The 8625-nt window shown below is 58.0% G+C and overlaps 1 protein-coding gene, 1 long non-coding RNA gene and 3 other non-coding genes across 5 annotated transcripts in view; 3 read left to right on the forward strand and 2 right to left on the reverse strand.

Moving 5' to 3' along the window:
* Window positions 1-8625, reverse strand: part of CGREF1 (cell growth regulator with EF-hand domain 1) — a 34069-nt gene that overhangs the window by 14992 nt on the left and 10452 nt on the right. The gene's annotated exons all lie outside the window — the stretch shown is intronic.
* Window positions 133-2457, forward strand: LOC137855055 (uncharacterized). Its single transcript, XR_011095497.1, has 2 exons — window positions 133-1030; window positions 1166-2457. It is a non-coding gene; the product is annotated as an uncharacterized lncRNA (long non-coding RNA).
* LOC137855092 (U1 spliceosomal RNA) lies at window positions 378-541 on the forward strand. Its single transcript, XR_011095522.1, has one exon. It is a non-coding gene; the product is annotated as a U1 spliceosomal RNA (small nuclear RNA).
* On the reverse strand, window positions 2947-3110 carry LOC137855104 (U1 spliceosomal RNA). The gene has a single exon (XR_011095531.1). It is a non-coding gene; the product is annotated as a U1 spliceosomal RNA (small nuclear RNA).
* On the forward strand, window positions 8381-8544 carry LOC137855115 (U1 spliceosomal RNA). The gene has a single exon (XR_011095542.1). It is a non-coding gene; the product is annotated as a U1 spliceosomal RNA (small nuclear RNA).

The following is an 8625-nucleotide window of genomic DNA, read 5'->3' on the forward strand; positions in this document are numbered from 1 at the left end:
AGCCGCTGTGCTGCTGGGGGGCGGGGCGCCAGGAGGGAGGGGGCGTGTCTATGCAAATAAGAGGGCGTGAACGTGCGTACAGGGGGGCGTGTCCATAGAGATAAAGGCGGGTGGCCATGTAAATCAGGGGGCGTGTCCATGCAGATCAGGGGGCGTGTCCATGCAGATCAGGCGCCGCGCCGCATGCCGGGACCGAGCCCACGCCACGCGGGGCCCCCCTGGAGACCCCCGTGGGCGCGGAGCGGGCTCGGAACGGGGCCGGAGCTCGGGGCGGGGAGGGGGCGTGGGGAGGGCCCGGGGTGGGCTTTGGGGGCTGGTGTCCGTGTGCTGGGGGTGCGTGCGCTGTGGTGGGGCCGGGTGGTCGGGGAGGTGGGGGCATACTTACCTGGCAGGGGAGACACCATGATCAGGCAGGTGGTTTTCCCAGGGCGAGGCTCATCCCCTGCACTCCGGGTGTGCTGACCCCTGCGATTTCCCCAAATGCGGGAAACTCGACTGCATAATTTGTGGTAGTGGGGGACTGCGTTCGCGCTCTCCCCTGGTTCCCAGGTCCAAAGACAGAGCTGGGGTCGGGGCGTTCCCTTCTCCTCCTTTTTCGTCTCCGCGGGCGGTTTCCCGGGGCTGCGCTTCGGCTCCTGTCCCGCGGGGTCTGCCCGGAGCCTGCCCGTGGGGGTCCCGCTCCGCCCGGTCCCCCTGTACCGGCAGAGGCACCGCTCGCTCGCACGGCCCGGGGCAGCCGGGCACAGAGGACACCGACCGGCGCCAGCAACGAGCGCGAGTGGAGCTCGGCCACATCCCTCTGAGGTTGGCCAAATCCCTCTGCCTCCCACCCCTCAGGTATTTATACACATTGCTGAGATCCCCTCTCGGTCTCCTCTTCTCCAGGCTGACCAGCCCCAGGTCTCAGCCTTTCCTCACAGAGAAGATGCTCCAGGCCCCGTCTCATCTTTGTGGCCCTCTGCTGGACTCTTTCCAGGAGATCCCTGTCTTTTTTGTACCGGGGAGCCCAGAACTGGACCCAGTACTCCAGGTGAGGCCTGACCAGGGCAGAATAGAGGGGGAGGATCACCTCCCTTGACCTGCTGGCCACCCTCTGAGCTCAGCCAGTTCCCAACCCACCTTACTGCCCACTCATCCACCCCACACTTTCTCTCTGAAATTCCAGGGTGGCAATCCTATTTTTTGCCTTACTTCTTCCACCAAGTTCCATCTTGAACTCCACGATCTCATGGTCGCTGCATCCCAAGCTGCCCCCGACCTTCACATCCCTAACAAACCCATCTGCTTATAAGAACAAGGTCCAGAAACACCCCCTGCCTTGTCAGCTCCTCCACCACCTGCGTCAGAAAATTATCTCCAATGCATTGTTTGTCCGTTTGGACTGCATGTGCCTGGCTGAGTTGCTTTCCCAACAGATGTCCAGATGATTAAAAGCCCCATGAGAACCAGCGTCCAGGATCGTGAGGCTACTTCCAGCTGCTTGTAGAAGGCTTCATCGACCTCCTCCTCCTGATCTGCTGAGCTGCAGCACACCCCCACAGCAGTGTCCCCCATACCAGCCGGCCCCTTAAGCTCTCCACTCCTTCTTTGCCTTCCCCCAGGTGGAGCTGGGTACATTCTAATTGCTCTCTCACATAGAATTTCACTTATCTTATAGTTCCTGTGAGTGGCAGCCTGATTAATCCTGGCTCCCAGAAGGATCCTGGGTGTTCCTCTGCTGGTGCATCACAAACTGGGGCAGGAGACAGCCACGGACCCCGCTGGGCCCCGCAGGGCAGGAGCAGTGGAGGAAGCGTGGTTTAACTCTGCTGGGTTTTACACGGGGTTTTACCCAGCTGGGCAGCCGAGCTCCACCTCAGCCACTCTCTCACTCCCCCTCCTCAAAGCGGAGAAAATACGATGCAAAGGGCTCAAGGGGTGAGATAAGGATGGGGAGATCACCCAACAGTTATCACGGGTAAAACAGACCCCGCAGAGAGAGATTAATGTTGTCGACGGAAGGAAGACACAGACGCTCAATAGGAGTGATCAGTGAACTTCGATTTATTGGATAGCTCAGCCGTTTTTTATATGATTCAATATAATTAGCTCATACATATTGCAAAAGCTAAGCTCACTATTGGTTAGTGCAATTTCCCTATCTTATCAGCTAGCTCCTCATTCCCTCAACCGTTATCCCGCCTTAGGTACTTTCCCATCCACACACTGACACAATGCCTTTGTCCCTTGATTGGCTTCCCGCCATCTGCCAGACTCATGAGCTGCGTTCGATACTTTTTTAGCTCGCGACCTCCAAGTTGCTCAACATTCACATGGCCTACTTCACTTAACCATTCCTCCACAGATTAATAAAATGTAACACCTCTTAGTAACCAGATGGAGCTGTGAGAAACAACCACAACAAATAAAGACACCTTCCCCTCCTCGAGCAGCGCAGGGCAATGGGGGCTGCGCTCAGTCCCTGACGCTTCGTCCCTGCCGCTCCTTCTCGGTCCCTCTCTGCCCCTGCTCCCCGTGGGCTCCTCTCCATGGCTGCAGCTCCGACCGCCAGTGGCGGGCACAGAGCTGGCTCAGACTGGCCCTTCTCTGCCTTGGGGCAGCCTCTGGGTTCTTCTCCCAGGACCACCCCCGCCCCCCCAGCCCGGCACGGGAAGGCTCGGGGCTGCCCCGCACCCAGCGAGAGACCCCGAGAGCCTCCGGGGCGCCCGCTCGGCTCCTCCCGCACCCCCTCTGCGCCCCGCGGCCCCCGGTCGCGCTCCGAACCCCGGCGAGGCGGCGGCCACGGGGCAGCGGGGCGGGGGCACCGGGGGTCCTCGGGGCCCTGCGGGACGGGGCGGCTGCAGCACCGCCCCCGACAGACCCAGGAAACGGCCAGAGGCGCTCGAGGACACTCACACCAGTACCACAAGAAATATCACCACCAGCTCTGTTTTTGAACCTCGGAACCAGGGGAGAGCGCGAACGCAGTCCCCCACTACCACAAATTATGCAGTCGAGTTTCCCGCATTTGGGGAAATCGCAGGGGTCAGCACACCCGGAGTGCAGGGGATGAGCCTCGCCCTGGGAAAACCACCTGCCTGATCATGGTGTCTCCCCTGCCAGGTAAGTATGCCCCCACCTCCCCGACCACCCGGCCCCACCACAGCGCACGCACCCCCAGCACACGGACACCAGCCCCCAAAGCCCACCCCGGGCCCTCCCCACGCCCCCTCCCCGCCCCGAGCTCCGGCCCCGTTCCGAGCCCGCTCCGCGCCCACGGGGGTCTCCAGGGGGGCCCCGCGTGGCGTGGGCTCGGTCCCGGCATGCGGCGCGGCCCCCGATCTGCATGGACACGCCCCCTGATCTGCATGGACACGCCCCCATGGGCTACATGGACACGCCCCCTGCCGACAGGCCCCGCCCCGTGCCCGAGTTCCCCGGCCCCGCCGGGTCCTAGCGCCGGGCCTTGCGGGTCCCCGCGGGTCCTGCCCCGATCCCGGTCCCGCAGTGTCGGTGGTCCCAGCCCCGCAGCCCCAGGCCTCTCCCGCACCCCTCGGCCAGCGCGGGGCACCGGGCCCGTCCCGACGCCGGCCGCACACGGGTTTGCAGCGTTCCCTGCCCCGAGGTGCCCGTCCCGCGGCTCCCCGCAGCCCGGCCGGGGGTCGGGGCCGCGTGTCCCCGGCCTGCCCGCTCCCAAAGCGCCCCGACGTGCCCCAAGCGCCCCGACGTGCCCAAAGCACCCCGACGTGCCGGCTGTCGCACAGCAGCGCTGCACGGAGCCCGGACCTGCCCTCCCCTCACACGGCCCTGCCAGCGAGGAGCTCGGGGTGCACAGGGAGCTGGGAGGGGACACGGCCAGGGAAGCCCGGGGACCCCAAAGGGGTGTCCCATCCCAGGGGGCGTCCTGCTGAACAATAAAACAAGGGGGAGTTGGCCGGGGGCTGACACTGAGCTCAGGGTGAAACGGACCTTAAAGATCTGGTTCCAACCCCCGTGCCAGTCCCAGGGCAGACCCCTGAGGGACACCACTCATCACCGGCCTCCACCTGGACATGGAGCCGTTGGCCACCACTCTCTGGGTGCAGCCTTCAAGCCAATTCCTTATCCACTGAATGGACCACCCTTCAAATCCATCTCTTCCATTTAGAGATCAGGATGTTGTGTGGCACCGTGTCAAAGGCCTTACAGAAGTCCAGGTAGATGGCATCCATTGGTCTGCCCTTGTCAGTTGATGCAGTTGCTCCATCACAGAAGTCCCCAAGATCGGTCAGGCACAATTTGCCCTCGGTGAGGCTGTGGTGGCTGCCTCGGATCACTTCCTTGTCTTGCATGTGCGTTAACATTGCTTCCAGGAGGATCTGTTCCATGAGGCTCACCGGTCTCTGGTTCCCCAGGTGACTGGTGGTGAAGGGTGAGGCAAAGAAGTTGAGTCCCTCAGCCTTCTCCATGTCCCTCGTTACCAGTTCTCTCCTCTGCCACCCACCAGCAGGGGGTACGCTCCTTGGCAATGCACCCAGAGAATCCCTTCCTGTTACTCCCTGCATCCCTTGCCACGCTCAGTTCCATCCATGCCTTGACTTTCCTGATCCCATCCCTGCACATCTGGACAGCTTCCCTGTACCCATCCCTGGCCACATGCCCCTGCTTCCACTGCCTGTGCATTTCCTCCTCACACCTCCGTCTGCCCAGCAGGTCACTGCTCAGCCATCCCCGGTGTCTGCCCTCCCTGCCTGCTTTTTCCCTGGGGGTGGGGAGTTCTTGTGCTCTAAGGAAAACATCCTTGAAGAGCTCTGTGAGCTGGGCACCAGCCAGCTGGTGGTGAGCGGTTCTCTTGCCCTTCACTTATTTGTATTGATTCAAAGATCGTAGCCGAAATTCCTTGAAGTGGTATATTCTTTACTGCAGCACTGGATGCACGGGGGGATCTCTCCACCTATCGTGCATGCCCAAAGCGGAAAGCAGTCTTGAATTTATACAATCAATCTATCAATATTCTACAAGCGCCTATACATATTCATTACCTATCCCCCCCTTCCCTTGCTTCTCATGCTAATTAGCCTTTTGGCACCTTGCGCCTGCGTAGAGCCTCCCAAGAATTGTGGGCAGGGGTCTTTGGGATGTGGGCAGGGGTCTTTGGGAGGAAGACCCCGAGTCTTCCTCACAGTGTACTTTTCACCTTTGGTCAGGAATCTGCTGAATTGGCACGTTTCTTAATTGCAAGAGCTAACTTTTGCTAATTCTTCTGTTTGTTGTATCTTTATAATGAATTCCAGTGTCCAGTTTTGAGATTTATAGTCCTTACGTTTGTTCCGTCTTGTCTGTCCGTCTGCCGCTTCCTTATCATGAGTTGCAGTGTCTTGTTTCGAGATATGCAGTCCTTGTCTGGGGATTGTCCTTGCCTCCCCAATGTCTATTACCGTTGCCTCCCCAACGGCTCCTTAATCAGTATTACTGCTATTAGTTGTATAATTTTCTTTGTTTTCTCGTTCAAGTATCTTTATCTCAACCCTTGTTTGCACTCTTCTGCCGTTCCCATTCATTCCCCACCCTGCCGGGGGCAGTGAGCAGCCGGCTGCGTGCCCCAGGTACCGGCAGGGCCGTGCCCAGGAGCTCGGCCACCCGCGATCCCCCGGCAGAGCCCCCGCTCCGCACGGCGCTCCCCGCCCCGCTGCTGCTCCCCGCTCGGCGCCCCCGCGGCAGCGCCCCCTGTGCCCCCCTCCGGGACCGGGGAGCGGAGCCGAGACTCCCCGGCCACCCAGCGCTGTTTTGCTTGCTGTTGCTTACTCAATAAACTCCTTTCTATTATTAATGCAATGCTCTCTGAAAGTTAATTAAGGGGGCAACTTATAACATGGAGTGTGTCCAGAGCAGGGCTCCGAAGCTGGGGAAGGGCCTGGAGCACAAGGCCTGTGAGGGGCGGCTGAGGGAGCTGGGGTTGCAGAAGAAGAGGCTCAGGGGGAACCTTACTGCACTTTACAATTACCTTACAGGAGGCTGTAGTGAGGTGGGGATTGGGCTCTTCTCCCAAGCACCAAGTGATGAGACGAGAGGAAATGGCCTCAAGTTGCACCAGGAGAGGTTTAGGATGGAAATTAGGAGACATTGCTTTACTGAGGGGGCTGTGCGGTGCTGGGATGGGCTGCCCAGGGCAGGGGGCGAGTCGCCATCCCTGGAGGTCTGCAGGAAACGTGTTGGTGTGGAACTGGTTTAGTGGTGGGCTCATCACTGCTGGGCTGAGGGCTGGGCCAGCCGGTCCTAGGGGCTTCTACACCTTGAATGACTGGGACTGCTGTGGGAAAAATCTCAATAATTTTCTTCAGACAGGACCTTCTGCAAAGCTGTCTCATTTGTGATTGCATTGTGGGCATCTTGCGAGCAGAAGCGCACAGTAGGAGTTTATCCTAACCTTATATCCCCTATTACCTGTGTTATATACGGAGTGGTAATTCGAGTCGAGAAAATGGTTGATATTAATAAAGAAGGGGGAGATTTGGGAATGTGTCCATGGGGGTTGGAAAGCCCCGTGGTTGAGATAACATGAGACTCTTAACGACGAGGCCATCCGGAATGCAAAAGAGTTTAGAGGGAACAAAGAAGGGTGATTCAGGAGACTCCATGCAGTCTCCGGTTCCTTGTTCTCCAGCCGTTAAGGCATGGAAGTTTCTGGGTGTTTGCTGTTGTTGTTACCTTCAAAGTTGTCTGACCAATGAAAAGTTGTTTTGAAAAGAACTGCTGTGGAGAGAAGGGTGTAAGAGGGGAGCCTGCCCTCAAGATAAAAAAAAAGGCAGCACGATGAAGTTACATCAGTAAAGAAGCAGGAAAAAGAAGTGAAGAGGAACAGGCTGGCAGAATGGAGACCAGGACGGGAACAGGCACTTTGATTGCCTCATGAAGATGGGTTCAGACAAACTCAGCAAACTGCTCAGAGAAGCTCGTACAGAAAGTCGCTGGAAACAGGCGCACCGGAGCTGGAGAGAAGCTTGAGCTGAGAGAAGCGGAGCCAGCACACAACTGCCCCTCGCTGGTAAGCAGCTGCACATTATGGGGAATCATACGTCCTTAGGAACAAAGACTGTCCTGGTAACCTTACAGCTCATTCTCCTTCTTAACAATCGGACAGTTTATGAGCCTGAAATATGGGACCAAACTGAGGTCAAGGTGTGGGACTGCAACTAAAAATGACAAGGTTGCAGTGGGAATGCTCGGCACCTGGCGAGCAATCTCTGAGGCCTTAAAGAGCCGTGTGGGACCAGTCAGAAATGCATGGTTTGCCAGGCAGTGAGGGAGCTGCGGGCTCCTCTACTGATCTGACTGCTACACCATCAGCCCCTCTGCTGCTACAGCCATCGAAGGCTTTTGCTGTTCCGCCCCTGCTGACCTGGACGTGCCTTTTGACCCAGGCCTATTGGCCTTGAAAAGGAGATGGATCTGCTTTTCTTCGATCCAGGAAGAATGGGATACATAAGGCCTGAAGACCGAGTTGCTTGACAACTTAAATCAAGACATATTGTTCAAAAGGAATGGAAAACGGAGACTGTTAAGTCATGGAACTTAAAGGATTGTTTGTTACCTTTTCTGATTGTGAATATGTATAGGCGTACTCGAGTTTATTAAGTCATGGAACTTAAAGGATTGTTCTTTTCTGATTGTACGTATGTACAGGCACACTTGGGTTTAGTATGTAAAGCCATGTTCTGTATATTTAGAGTGCTTGATGTTCATGTGTGCGTGTTGGTGGAGCGTGGACTCCCCGCACACCCAGCGCTGTTTACTTGCCTTTTATACCTTTTAGAAATATTTGTTTTATAAATATTACGAAATTCAGATTGAGTTGAGACTTCATGTATAACACCCGGCACCTGATTTCTGCCATTTCCTCACTTGAGTCCTGCAAGTTCAGCGCCCGCCCGATGCCCTCCTGTACCCTACATGTGCAATGTGATTTGGCCACCCGCTAATTTCTCCTTTTCCTTCTTTTTCCTTCTTCTCTCGTGAGCAGAGCGCCCGTGATTTGTGTTTTTCCCGATCTCGCAGTGCTCCTCCTGTCTCCCTTAGCGAAGATTTCCCCCGCACAAACTGCTGCCCCTGCAGAGCCCCCGCTCTGCGCCTGGCTGCGGCCAGAGCGGGCGAGGGGCGTGGCCTGTGGGCGTGGGGGCGTGTCCATGCAGATCAGGGGGCGTGTCCATGCAGATCAGGCGCCGCGCCGCATGCCGGGACCGAGCCCACGCCACGCGGGGCCCCCCTGGAGACCCCCGTGGGCGCGGAGCGGGCTCGGAACGGGGCCGGAGCTCGGGGCGGGGAGGGGGCGTGGGGAGGGCCCGGGGTGGGCTTTGGGGGCTGGTGTCCGTGTGCTGGGGGTGCGTGCGCTGTGGTGGGGCCGGGTGGTCGGGGAGGTGGGGGCATACTTACCTGGCAGGGGAGACACCATGATCAGGCAGGTGGTTTTCCCAGGGCGAGGCTCATCCCCTGCACTCCGGGTGTGCTGACCCCTGCGATTTCCCCAAATGCGGGAAACTCGACTGCATAATTTGTGGTAGTGGGGGACTGCGTTCGCGCTCTCCCCTGGTTCCGAGGTTCAAAGACAGAGCTGTAATGTGTGTTTTTCTTTCTCTTCGTAAAATTACGTTGTGTTTTGAAACAGTTTCT

The sequence above is a fragment of the Anas acuta genome, chromosome 3 (genome assembly GCF_963932015.1).
Source record: "Anas acuta chromosome 3, bAnaAcu1.1, whole genome shotgun sequence".
NCBI classification, from domain to species: Eukaryota; Metazoa; Chordata; class Aves; order Anseriformes; family Anatidae; genus Anas; species Anas acuta.